Genomic DNA, 14,303 nt, shown 5'->3' on the forward strand with positions numbered 1-14,303 from the left:
CTGGCAATGTGCCCTTATTCCTCCTCTTGGAGTCCTCCCCCTCTGACTCACTCACAGGAGCCCGTACTCTGTCCAAAGTTAGAAAATCCGCCGACGCCTCCTAGCCTCTCATCTGATCCCACTCCCTCCCAGTTCAACAAGTTTGGCCTTCTGGCTGAAAAAGGAATTACTTTCGACTTTAAAGAAAACATGCTCTGTTTCTCCTGATGGCATCTCTAGGGTGGAGGGAAATAGACTGGCCTTTGTTACTCTGTCCACGGTAGAAGATTATGGGCAGTGCCCAAAGCTGGGGGCAGGGGTGGGTGGCAGGAGGTGAGGTCTGGTCAGTTGACTTAGCATAAGGCCTGTATTGTTCTGGCAGCCTCTTTTGGAGAAACAAAACTCTTAAGGAGGCGAGCTGCCCACTTGGTCTTAGAGCCTGGCAGGCCTGATTACCCACTGATTTTTCTTGAATGTTCTTTATCCATTTAGATTCCCAAAAGGCTTTGAAAATAATCACAAAATCCCATGCAAAGTGGCATCTTCCTCACATGAGATGTTTTGTGAAATAAAAGGTAAAACAGAAGAACTTGGAGGACCTAAGGCTATGCATGTAGATAGCCGATGTGGTATAGATAGGAATGTGGAATGGTCATGATTAGCTAGCAAGCATTTGTGACATACCTGCTATGAGACACTCACTCTACTGGGCATAGCTGGAATTTGAACCCAAGATCACCTACCTCTAAACTCCATATTCTCTCCACTAACACAGTGTTTTCGGTTTTGCATTTGGGTTTTTTTTTTTTTTAGCAGTGAAGTACTGTTTTCAAATGAATCCTGTACAGGGTACTTCAGAAAGATCATGGAAAGATTCCTGTTATCTTTTCATTCTAATTTTCCATGAACTTTTTAATTATCCATGAAGTACTCTCATGGATAGCACAGATATGCAAACTAGATCTAAAAGTATAAATGATATGCTAGTATAAATATATTTGTTTAAATTTATACCATATATTTAAAGACAATCAATAAAACTAATGAGTCATTTCTAATTAACACAGAAAATTAAAGTTGAAGGTACAGTCAACAGTTACAGTTTTCTGTAAGGTTCAGTATTTAATTTATTTTTGGATGTTGTTTCTGTTGCATGGAATTGAACAAACTCCTTTTCTATAGAGAATAGTAGCTGCAAAGGATGAGCAATTCCTAAACAGCTCGTCTTGGAGTCTTGCCCTACTTGTTGTTTTGCAAAACTAGTCCAAATGGTATAAAGCTGAATTGCTATTAATACTTAATGTGACTCCAGTTTCCTTATCGTAAACCTAAATGTCCAAGTCAGATTGGTAGCTCTTAAGATGTTTGGTCAGCTAAGATATTGCCTGTGTTGGGATTATTGTTATGGGATTAAAGTCATATCAGACTTTTCATTTTTCCTTGCCTGCTACATAATGCATGCATAGGTATATCACACAAGGGTTCCTCCAAATACAATTTTACAGGATAGAACCTGATAAACCTCAATTGAAAAAAAAAAGAAACAAACAAAAAATAAGAGACCAAATCAATGACACATTCAAGAAAAAGTTCAAATACACATATGAAGGTATCAGGAAAGTGTTGCTTGCTAATAGCTCCACAATTCTGGGGTCTCCATGGTGGTTCCATTCCCACAGCTCCACTAAAAATGACCTTGGTGGAGTTTTTCTGCTACAACTTCAACCCCGTATTCCCTCTTGGCATTGCTCTAGCAAAGGTTCTATGTGTTGAATCTGCCCCTGTGACAGATCTCTTCCTGGACCCCCAGAATTTTCCATACGTCTATTGAAATCTGGATGGGAGATCCCAAGCATCACAGTTCTGGCATTATTCAAGCCTGCAGACCTAACCCTGCATGGATCCCACCAAGGTTTCTGGCTTGTATTTTCCAAAGTTGCAAGTCCAACAATACTTGGAGCCAATTTAGCCACAGCTGGAATAGCCAAAGCAGCCAAGGTGCTGATACTAAAAGCAGCTTCCTGAGATGACCCTGGGCAATGAGCCCATTGGGGGCACCTCAGTGCTGTTCCCCAAGACTATTCTGTCTCTCTAGGCCTCTGGGCCTGTAATGGAAGATCTCCAAAATGCCTTCAAGGTCTTTTTTCCCTTCTCTTGGTAATCCCTTTCTTCTGTACTCATCTCCTTAGCAAACAGTCACTGGGCTACACCATTGAATCGTTCTGTTGCAAATGTTCTCTGCTTCTCTACCACATGGCCAGGCTGCAAATTTTCTAAATCTCTATGCTTTGCTGCCCTTTTAATTCTAGCTTTACATCATGCCTTTGCCATCATAACTCAGCATAGGCTGTTACAAGTAGCCATGCAGCTTCCTTAATGCTTTGCTTCTTAGAAGTTTCTTCTGCCAAATACCCTGGGTCAGCACCTTGAAGTTCCACATTCCATAAAACTTTTGGTTATGAACAGAATGCAGCCAAGTTCCTTGCCAGTTCGTAGCTAGGGTGATCTGTGCCCCAGTTTCCAATAAGCTCCTTCTCATTTCTGAGACCTCCTTAGAATGGTTTAACTGTCCATATTTCTAATCACTTTCTTGTCAATGCCGTTTAACCAGTCTAAAACATTCCAAACCTTCCCTGGTTTTCTTGTCCTCTAAACTCCCATCAGCAGCAAGGTTTTCTCTAGCCTCCTCCTTCAAATTCTTCCAGCCTCCTCAGCATCTAGTTCCAAAGACACTTCAACATTTTCGAGTATTTGCTGTAAGCAACACCCACTTCTTTGGTATCAATTTTCTGTATTAGTTCATTTCTGTTGCTTATAACAGAATACCTGGAACTGCATGATTTATAATAAAATGAAATTTATTGCTGTCGGTTTTGGAGGCTGGGAAGTCCAAAGTCCAGGTAACACATCTGATGAGGGTCTTCTTTGATGATTGCTTTACAGCAACACGGGGGATCTCATATGGCAGAAATTGGAAGAGCAGAGAGAGAGAGAGAGACTCTCAGATGCTCTCATTTAAAGCCCTCAGAACTATGCCCATGACCATCATTATTAATCCACTCATTAGAGCGTGCTCCTAAGGATCTAATCACCTCTTCAAGGCCCCACCTTTCAATTACCATAATAGGATTTCCTACCCTCAATGGTTATAATGGGGATCAAGCTTCTATTCATGAAACACGGGGGACAAAATTCAATCAATATCAGTGGGCATGATCTCTTGGAGTCTAAAGTCTGGATTCATGAAATCAGTAATCGATATTGAGCACTTACCATTTGCTAGCAATTGTTTTAGGGGCCACTGGAAATGTACTAGTGAACAGAAGAAAATGTCCCTTTGCTCATAATGTGTAAATTCTAGTCAGGGAAGCCAGACCCTAAATTCTGGAAGGGCAAGTGCAAGGAGAGGATATAATGTAAAATATACATAAACCCAAACTAGTAGAAAAACAATTAATTATCAGGTTGACATAGGTGCTGTGAAGAATTAAAAGAGGTTGTTGTTTCAGTGAGTGGCTAAGTAGATACTTTAGACTGGGCAGTTAGAGTCCTCTTGAAGAATGTGACCTTCACACACACATGCATACACATATATCTTATTATTATGACATTTTTTAAGCATACACAAAGGTCAAGTGATAATATAATGAATCCCCATGTACCCCAGCTTCAGTAGTTATCAATATTGACAACCCTTGTTCCATCTATCTCCCTTATACTTCCTGTACTTTCCTCTTGTTGTTAGAGTATTTTATGGCAAAATTCAAGACACATATCATTTCTTCCAAAAACTTTTCAGCACTTCTACCAAATCAAGATAAAAAATTCACAATACTATTAATGCATCTCAAAAATGAGTAAATATTTCTTAATACTATCCAACACCAAAACTGTGGTCAAATTTCCTCCTGTTTTCTCAACAATATTTTTTATGGTTGGTTTGGCCAAATTAGGTGAGGATATAGAATTTAAACTGAGATTCCAAATGGCAAGAAGGAGTGGGTACAAGAAGACATAGGAAAGGGCCACCTAAGCACAAAGAGCAACTGGTGGCAAGGCCTCAGGTGGGAGCTCGTTTGCTGTTTGTAGAACCAAAAGAAGGCCAATGTAGCTCATGCACAGCTCACAGAAACCTGACCTGCAGTAAAAATGTAAGCATGAAAGCCAGAAGCCATCAGTTCTTTTGGGCAAGAGTATGATCCTATTACAAATAGTTCCAGGTCAAGGTCAAGGAGATTGGCATGAATAATAAAGGAGTATAAAACTGTAGAAGAGGAAGACAACCCATGAGTCTTAGAGAAGATACAAATTAGGTAAGACTTTCTGCAAGAGATCTTGAACTTATACAGGGCCTTTAATTCAATTTTGTAACCATCTGTTTATGCAGAGGGCCTAAACTCAATCACTCTGATGGTCCCAGCAAGTCAAAGAAATGAGTGAAAGAGACTGAGGGTAAACGAGGGAGTGGTGGGGACTGTGAAGTGCTGAAGCATTAACGTCCCATCTAAAAGGGGCAGCTACCCCATAGCCCAACCAATTGTTGCTGTGAAGAAATGCCATCCCAGGACTGAGGTATCCATCTGCTACTGCTTTATAGATGAAAATCCAAAATTTTATATAAAATATCCTGAATTTTAAAAATCTAGGCAACTACTTTTATTCTATAAAACTGTTTATTCAGGTGAAGACTTGATCTAGCCCCTCTGGCCATTGATTTGCAATCTTAGGTTGCTGTTTAAAATGGTGGTAAGCTTAGGCTCAGGCAGTCTGCCTGGGTTTAAATCATAGCTTCACCATTTACTGTCTGTGTGACCTTGGAAAATGTTGTTAACATCTCTGAGCCTCAGCAAAATGAAGATGTCTTGGTCCATTCCTGCTACTATAACAAAATACCACAGACTGGACAATTTATAAATAATAGAAATTTATTTCTCATATACCAGAGACTAAGAAGTCCAAGGTCACTGAGAGAACAGATTCCCTGTTTGGTGAGGGCCTGTGGTGTTTTCTCTCACATGGTGAAAGAGATGGAAGGGCCAGGCAGCTCTCCAAAACCTCTTTTATAAGGCCATTAATTCCACTCATGATGGCAGTGCCTTCATGGCCTAATCCACCCACCTCTTAATACTGTCACATTGGGGTTTAAGTTCTAACATGAGTTTTAGAGGGACATGTACATTTAATCCATAGCAGAATTTAACAACAGTCTCTCTGTCATAAGTGGAATGATGGCCCTCCAAAAGGCATGTTTGTATCCTAATCTCTGGAACCTGTGAATGTTATTCGAAAAGAGGTCTTTGTAGATGAAATTAAATTAAGCATCTTAAAATGAGATTATTTTGAATTATGCAGGTAGGCCATAAATCCAATGAAAAATGTCCTTATAAGAGACACACAGATGAGAAGGTGACATGAAGACAGAGGCAGAGATTAGAGTGATGTGGCCACAAGCCAAGTATTGCCATCAGCCACCAGAAACTGGAAGAAGCAAGGAACAGATTTTCTCTTAAAGCCTCTATAGGGAGCATGTCTCCACCAGCATCTTGATTTTGGGTTTCTGAACTCAAGAACCATGAGAGAATAAATACATTTCTGTTGCTTTAAGCCACCAAGTTTGTGATGATTTGTTATGGCAGCCACAAAAAGCTAATATTCTTTCCTTTACAGTTGTGAAGATTAAATGGCATATGGTAAGTGCTTGGTGAAGGTTAAATCTTCACCTATTTCTTTCTGTGAAATGATGTGACTACCACCCACCTAGAAGCATGGCTTTCCATAAACATAGGAAGATTTACCATGAAGCTAAGAAACTTCCACTTCAGGCTGCTCTTTTGCATGGTCCCATCACAAGATATTTCTCATGTCACCTGTTTTTATAGAAATTGCAAAAGCAAGATGTCTTTGTATTCTGTTTCCCAAAGACCACCCACACTATATAATCCTCAGGCCATGCAAGCTAAATCTGGTCCTGGTTGTTGGTTTTGAGGACCAAAAGACTGCAACCCTCAATAGCTCATCAAATGGGTACTCACTGTGAGCCTGCTACCACGAGGCTTCATTTACTCAGACCTGGAACTGGAGGGAAGAGGAAGGAGAGGTTGTGGTTTTTCAAATCTGCCCTGAATTCAGCCCCAACCCTAAGGCTCTAAAGGGTCATACTTGCCTCATTCCACCAAAGACTCGAGGTGGCTCACAGGAAACACACTCAATAAAACTGTAAACCTCAAAATTAATATCAGAGTCAGTAGAACTACCAGAGAGGGCAAAGGCTTTGGGAATTGTAACCAGTCACCTTGGTCCCATTGTCTGTGAAGGCGAATAGAAAATCTCAAAGCCGACAAGGGTGGGAAAGATATGGCACAAAGAGAGCCTACTGTGGCCAGGAACACTGATAGGTCCATGGCATCAGAGAGTCGATCATAGGGGCACACTGTGTATGCACCCCCACACCTAACCCTTACCCTCTCCATATAACCAGCTAATGCCTAGGCTCCATATCCCATGCATTAGATTTAGATTTTATCCCTTACAAGTAAGCAAAGGCTTTGGGAAGAGAAGACCATGGATTCTTAGAAGTCATTTACAGGTTAGTCTAAATTAGTATTACCCTTTTTTGAAGGATCATTTTAAGAGTGGGGAAAAGACAATAAAGGAAGCATGGAGAGTAGAGAGTATGTATTCACTGGGTAAGAAAGAGGAAACAGAAAAATCTTCTTTAACATATTTCATAGTTGAGTCTAATGTTAAACCCATCTTCTTCCTATCCTCCCTCTCTCTTATTTCCCCACTACTGAAAACCCCAGTTATTTTTGGCACTTCTTACATCTGTAAGAAATCCTGGACGCTGTTTATGGTCACTAAGAAAAGGATACATTTCAAATAATTTAGTCTCTTCTATGAGCAGGACCCAAAGCTGTTACACTGAATATGTCTCTGCAGGTGGCCACTTGGCAACCAAATGGACACTCTCAGGTACAAAAAGCGGCCATCCATTCCAGCGGTCAATTCTTTGAGGGCTAATGCTTATGTGGAGCTAAATCCAACTTCCTGCAAGGTTCACCTATTGGCCCTAAGTTTTTCTTATGAAACATCTGCTTCATTTTCTACGTATACTCATTCAAACATTTGAAAATAGTGATCAATGGAGCTTAAAGATTTCACTGAGCAAAATATATCTAGGTCTCACAAGGCACACTTTTGGATCTGTTGGGAAGCTCCCCATGATGGAATATTTCTGTACCTTGTCATTGTTTTTTAAAAACATAAGGCCTAGAATTGGACACAGAACAAATTACAGGTACAGTCAACTCAATGCAGAATAATCCAGGCCCATCTCTTCCTTTGATCTGGACCATAAACTCTGAGTGAGACTACTTAACATTTTGTGAGCTTTCTGAATCATAGTTTTGTTGCAAGCTCAGGTTATTCATAGGGAAGAAAATTACAGGGTTAAGAATAGAAAGTAGATAGAAGCCATAGAGGCTTAGATATTTGCGAAGGTATTTTGACTTTTACCAGCCCAGCAATGACCACAGAGCTGCTGCCGGCTTTCCTGAGCTGGAGCAGTGGGGGGCCGAGGGCCTTGGTCATGCCCCCATCACCTGCAACCAGCCCAGCAATGACCAAGCCACTGCTGGAAGCCCCCTGGTCTCCCCTGCAGGAATGAGGGGGTGCCACAGGCCTCAACCCTGCCCATCCTCCTTCCTCCTTCTCCCACTCTGCTTCCTTTCCCCTTTACCCCTCCCACTCCCCCCAACTGCTCTGCAACAGCATCATAGAATGTAAATAAATAAATAAATAATCTTAAAATTAAAAAAAAAAAAATTACCTAAATGAGGAGTTCTGCACTTAAAATAAAAAGGACTTAAAGACATCAGTTTCTTGGCATTTGGGGAACTTTATCTCTTTGTTTTTGAGTAAGAACAGAGGGAGACAGATTATCTGAGGAAAATATTGACTCTGCCCATCAGTATTTCCTCGATTCACCTGCAGGTAGATGTGGTGTGGCCATCCGTATTTGTTAATTCTAAAAGATAAAAACCCTTCTCAACTTGCTTAACAAAGAGGGCCATGCACTGTTTTATGTCACTAGAAAGTTCAAAGAGTCACTTGCTTCAGGTATGGCTGGATCCAGGTGCTCAAAGGCTATCATTAAACAGTTACCTCTGTTCTCATTCAGCTATGATTTCTCTTATGTTGACTTTCTAACTAATCGGGTTCAGGGAACCAATTTTCAACTAATTCCTTTATCCAGAGGAGGGAGAATGCTGACTGGCCAGCCTTGGTTATATGCCCACATCTGTGATGCGGCCAATAGGTAGGGAAGGGACAGTCTCTGAAAAGAGGAGAAAAGATCTGTTATCAGAAAAAAAAACAAAGGAATGTTGGGTGGACAAAACAATAAAATGTATTCCTTCTGTAGGAATAGAATGCAGATCCCAGAGACTCAACACACACAGGTGCAGTATCCGGGCAAGAACGGCGGGGCCGATCAGTGGGAAAATGAAGCACTCAGTAAAAGGTGCCGGTAAAATGATTTGTATATTGGGAAGAACAAAGGTGAAACCGAATCACTAGCTGACATCATACCAGAACTGAATCTCAAGTAAGTGAGGGACCCAAGTGTTATAATAAGATCTTTCAAACTTTGGTGTAATATAATGAGGAATATCTTTCTCACTTTAGGGTAGGAAAGAATTTTTTTAAAAAAGACACAAAAATCTAAAAACGAATGAAATACTGCCATTTGCAACAACATGGATGGACCTTGAGAGAATTATATTAAGTGAAACGAGTCAGGCACAGAAAGAGAAATACTACATGTTCTCACTTATTGGTGGGAGCTAAAAATTAATATATAAATTCACACACACACACACACACACACACACACACACAGACACACACACACACAAACCGGGGGGGGGGAGAAGATATAACAACCACAATTCCTTGAAGTTGATACAACAAGCAAACAGAAAGGACATTGTTGGGGGGGGAGGAGGGAGGGAGGTTTTGCTGATGGGGAGCAATAATCAGCCACAATGTATATCGACAAAATAAAATTAAAAAATAAAATCTTCAGAAACCATAGAAGAAAAAAAAAAAAAAGACACGAAAACCCTAATTATAAGAGATTAGGTTGAACAGACTAAGACAACCATTTTGGAAAACAATTTGGCATGATGACGTAAAGCTGAGAATTAACGTATTTTATGGAAGAGCAATTTCACTCCTAGGTGTATCCCTAAATGAAAACCTCCTACGCATGTGAATCAGCAAACATGACAAGATGCCCATAACGGTGCCAATTTTAACAGCGATCTTGAAACAACCTAAATGCATAATGACAGGAAAATGGATAAATAATTGTGGTATATTGCAAAATGGAACATTATATAGAAGTGGAAGTGATTGGATGAGGCTACATGGAACAATATAAATGGATCTTAGAACATGAAGTTCAGTGAAACAAGGAGACACATACAGAATGACAGCCTTTCAATACAACTCAATAACAACTGAAACCAAAAACGGTCTCATTTTGGCATGTGTGTGTGTGCTCATGCCTGATAAAAACATGTTCAAAAAAACCAAACAAACAAGGGGATGATAAATGCAAGATCTAGGACACTGGGTAACTCAGGGTTAGAAGCACAGGCGGATTACCAGGTGAAACGCACATAAATAGGTGTGGGTGACTGTCAAAGTTCTTATTCTTGGGCCGGCCTGTGGGCTCCTGGGTGTCATTATATGGATCAGCTATGACAGTGTGTAATGAACCGAGAAGCCTGACTTCTTTAATCCTATGCTCCAGAGATCCATTTTTTATTAAGGGTAAACCATGGGATATATATGCATGTAAATTTGAAAGCAGAGATAAGTGTTAGAGAGAAAATTCTGAATTATTGGTACACAGATGATATTTACAGACCTGGGAAGAATTAGAATGAAGTCACAGAGTCCAAGGAAGAAAGCTTGTGGTCACCACCACTTAGAGACACAGCAGAGCCAACCTGAAACTGAGCCAACCGAGAGGGACTGACCTCTGAGGAAGGCAGGAAACCAGGAGAGTGCAGTGTCATGGGAGCTAAGAAAAGAAAGCATCTGAAGAAGGTAGCGGTTGATTGTGTCAAGAAAGGTGAGGTCGAAGAAGTGACCAAGGGACATTGCAAGCCCAAGGTCACTGGCGACCTTGAACAGAGAAGTTCATGTGGAGTGAGAAGAGATGAAACTCTGCTCACCATGGCTGCCTTGATTCAGACCCTTCTCTTCTGTCTCTTGGGTGACATCCCAGCCCCTACTCATCTCCCTCACTGGCCTTTCCTCACATCACCACCATACAGGTCACAGGCCCAGCCATACCTGGTTCCCACTCACCTCTGTTGGCACCACATTTTCTTGATGACAAAGCCCCTCACAGTCAGACCCCAAACAACCTTTCTTGCCCCGTTTCCTACACCCAGTACTCGCATCGTTCAAGATCATGTCTTGTTTCTCAAGTCACATGCCTGCCTACCTCCATGTGTTTGGTTGTTTAGTTCTCTTCCACAGAAGGCAGTTTTCTGAGACCTTGATCATGGAGCCCATACGGGGTCTTCTCACATTTTCCTGGCCCTCTTCTTCTTCTGTTTGCCTGGTAGAATGGGGTGGGGGACATAAAGCTGGGAGAAGGGAGAACCTCACATTCGGACTCAGCCACTAATAAGCTCGTTGACTCGAGTAAAGGCCCTTTGTTGCTCTGGGTCCCAATGTCCTACCCTCTGAAATGAGGGAGTTTGACTGGGGTGGTTTTAAGGGTCCTTCCACCTGGAATATTCTCTGATTCTAGAGATGGTGGGGCAGATTTAGATTCTGGACTCCTACCACTAAAACGAAACTTACAGAGATAGGCCATTATCCTCCGCTCATTTGAAATGAACCTGGCCTTTGGTTAAGTGGCAAAGAAGGTAAGGGGTAGGGGCTCCTAGGTGGGACCTGCTTTGCCGGGTGGTTTTCCGTACCTGAGATCAGGACTGGGATGGAGTGGTTTTGTTTCCACCTGACAGGTAAACTTGGCCGGTATCCAAGACTGGCTAATGGATCCACACTGAGTCCAACATGGCCAGGTCTGGGTTTCAAATACTTCTTCAAATTACAAAGACTTTGGAGACAGAAGAAGGATTTTGCTCTAAACCAGCGTTATACAACAGTGAAAGTGTTCTTCCTTTTGAAGTGTCTAGTGATGACTGGTTTTATTTTTATACCCACCATTTCCTGGTGAAGAAATTAAACAAATAAACAGATGCCACCCTCTCTCCCTCTTCTCTTTTTTGGCTCGAGTCCTCCGACACTACAGTGCTTTCTGCACCATCTGCTGGCTCTGGAAAGGTAATTAACAAATGCACACTATTCCCAGATGAGGCTGGTTTATAAAGGACAAATCCCGCCAGGAAAACAGAGAGGAACAAAGTAAGACCATGCTAGACATGCAGGCTGCTGGAGTCTTGGACTCCACTGGAGTGTGTTGTTAGAGCTGCCTGTCAAATTTTAACTCCAAAAAATGAATTCACACTGATTTTAACCAAGGAAATGGAATTTCACACCTGCTGGGAGGCCCTAAAGAAGGGGTGAAAAAAATTGCACGGTGTGCAGTGTGTTCTTTCTAGGAGGGTGACTCCCAGATCTTATTTCTGTATTTCTTGTAATTTTTTGATTTATTGTAATTTTTTAGGAAGGAGAAAAACAGACATCAGCCAAAGCTCAGGATAAAATGCTGTGTGCAACCATAAACTTTGGGTTGAAGACAGGCAGATTCTGTCATTCGCGAAATTGACCTTTCACATATCATTTAGCTCCTCTGAGCCTGGATCCCACACCTGTTAGCTGGGAACAATAGTAACACCAAACCTTTAGGGCCCTTGTAACAATACATGAGAAAATGAATTTAGGTCAGGAATCATATCAAGTGCTGGGCTAGTGTCAAGCCCATCGTGAGTGGCAATGGTTGTTGTTAATATTATCTTTATCAGGTAAAGATCCCTGACAGATGGCCTAATCCACCCTTCGTGGTGGGGAATTAATAACCCTTCTAGCAAGACCCACCTTCTAAAAGGGGCAGAGCACTGTAAATAAAACAAACAAACAAAAAAGTAAGACCTGAAGGAAAAATGAGTTTGGGGGCAGAAGATAGCATTATAGCCTTTACATACTCAAAAGACATAAAGACCAACAAAGTAAGTGCTCATGTGAAGGGGTTGAGATAGGAGATATGCAGTAGAAATTTTAAAAGAGAAAAAAAGTAAAAATAAAACGGTGTGTTTTAATAAGATTAAAATTTGAATGGCAGAAATAGAGAACTTCCTTCCTAAGGATGAAGGCGCCCTTAGTTGGCTGTTTAAAGTGAGATAGGACCAAATAGAAGATTATTCTCAGCAATCTTCCAGAGGACCTTAGAAGACAGAGAGTGTGATGATGACAGTAACAAGGATCGCTTCCTTGTTCTCTGCCACTGACTGGCAGAGTCGGGACTCAAGGAACCTGCTTCTGGTTGCCAAGAGAAAAACACCCCGGTAATGCTGTTTTATGAGAGTCCTGGGGCTGCTGAAGGCAAAGTCAGCAGGTTGGTGTTTGTTTTCTACGGGAACAAAAGATCTCCCTAGTCAGTAAAACGATAACATCAACAGTTCACGGTCCCCTCACTGATGGCTGGAACTTGATATTTCTAGATAGAATGAGTCCTAGTAAATATCAGATCCACCCACACTCACCACTGGTGCCATATCTCTCAAAATGTCAACGTGCTGTGGAACACCTGGCTCGTTGCCAGACTGGCCACCAGCCAGAAGCCCACCCTGGAGCAACAAAAGACACCACTATCTGTGGTTTATTTAGGGGACTCTGTCTTCTTCCTACTCGCAGTCTTCAACATTGACAATCTCCTTGGTGACAGCTGGGAATCTAGGGCACGGTGACCTAAATGCATCCAGTTCTTCCTTCAAAATCCAGCTCAGACTCCAGCAGTCTGTACCATGTTCCCCAAGACCACTGCTATCCACAGAGTTAAACACTCCTCCTCTTTACCACCTCTTGTCAGGGACATCCTGGTGTTATCATTCATCAGATCAACTTCCTCCTAATACAAGTAGCAATTATAGAAGACAGTGCCAGCATGGGTCAGTTAACTGGGCATGTGGTGGCTCAGAGAGGCTTCCTGCGAGAGGAAACTCCTGATTGTGAGGCACAAGTAGGGTTTTCCTAGGTTGGAAAAAAAGAGGACAGAATTCCAGTGCAGAGACCCAGGTCAAGGAAGACTTAGTGGTGGAGCTATGTCTGTGGTCCTGTTTACTTGGCTGGAAGATGCAGGGAGGCATCGAAAAGGGGGTTGCAAAGGTGGGATCAGAAAGGGCTCTGCATGGCCTTGTGGCCACGGGGAAGGCAGACTGAAAAGTAGCAAGATGAATGCAGGGAGACCAGGGCACTGGCTATGGAAATCATCTCTGTGAGAAAGGAGGGGGGCCTGAAATGAGGCGCCCACCATACAAATGAGGAATGGGAAGCAGGTGTGAGAAGAAGAGCATTGGCCCGTTATATGGCTAGTGGCAGAAGAAAGGGTTTGAGGTCTGTGGCCATGGCTATAATGCTGACAGTGCCACTGAGAAGCTGGGTGGCCTATGGCATGTTTCTCTGAGGCAGGATTGTTTCAAAGATTAAATAACATCACAAAGGTAAGGAAAGGAGGCAGAGCCTTGCTTGTAGAAAGCGCATGCACTGGGTGGGAATAAGAGCGGCGTCTGAGTTGCCCATGGCCATTTTCGTTCTTGTCAGGAATTCCTAGATTAAAGAGAGAGGTTTTAATATAAGAGCATTCCTCCTTCTCTTCTGCACACCCACTGCCTACCTTGGTATCCCATACGTTTCTTGAATTAAACCTAATAATTGAATTTAATTGTGTCTACTCTGGGGTTATGGCGGGAAGAACAAGGTATCAGGACAGCAAACTGAGCACTTGGAGAGTAGTTTTGCACTTTTCACAGACATGTGCTCACTTAAAACATTAGAAGAGCTAGAGCAGAGGCTACTGTGCTCTCCCCATTTTATAGAAGGGAACGGAGAGGCTAGGCAATTGTACAAGTTTGCCACATCGCAGGGAGAGTCCATGGGATCCCTGGACACAGCTTCTCTGGACGGAGCCTCTGGCCCAGCTGTGGCTCAGGGCACTCTCTTGGAGGAGGGGGAGGGGAGGGCTCCTTCATTAACAATGTTCTCAGGGGCAGCACGTCCCTCCCATTGGAACCCGGCCACTCTTTGCAGAGCATCTAGATGTTGAAATTTGAGTTGGAAAT

This window comes from Cynocephalus volans, chromosome 9 (assembly GCF_027409185.1).
Source record: "Cynocephalus volans isolate mCynVol1 chromosome 9, mCynVol1.pri, whole genome shotgun sequence".
NCBI lineage: Eukaryota > Metazoa > Chordata > Mammalia > Dermoptera > Cynocephalidae > Cynocephalus > Cynocephalus volans.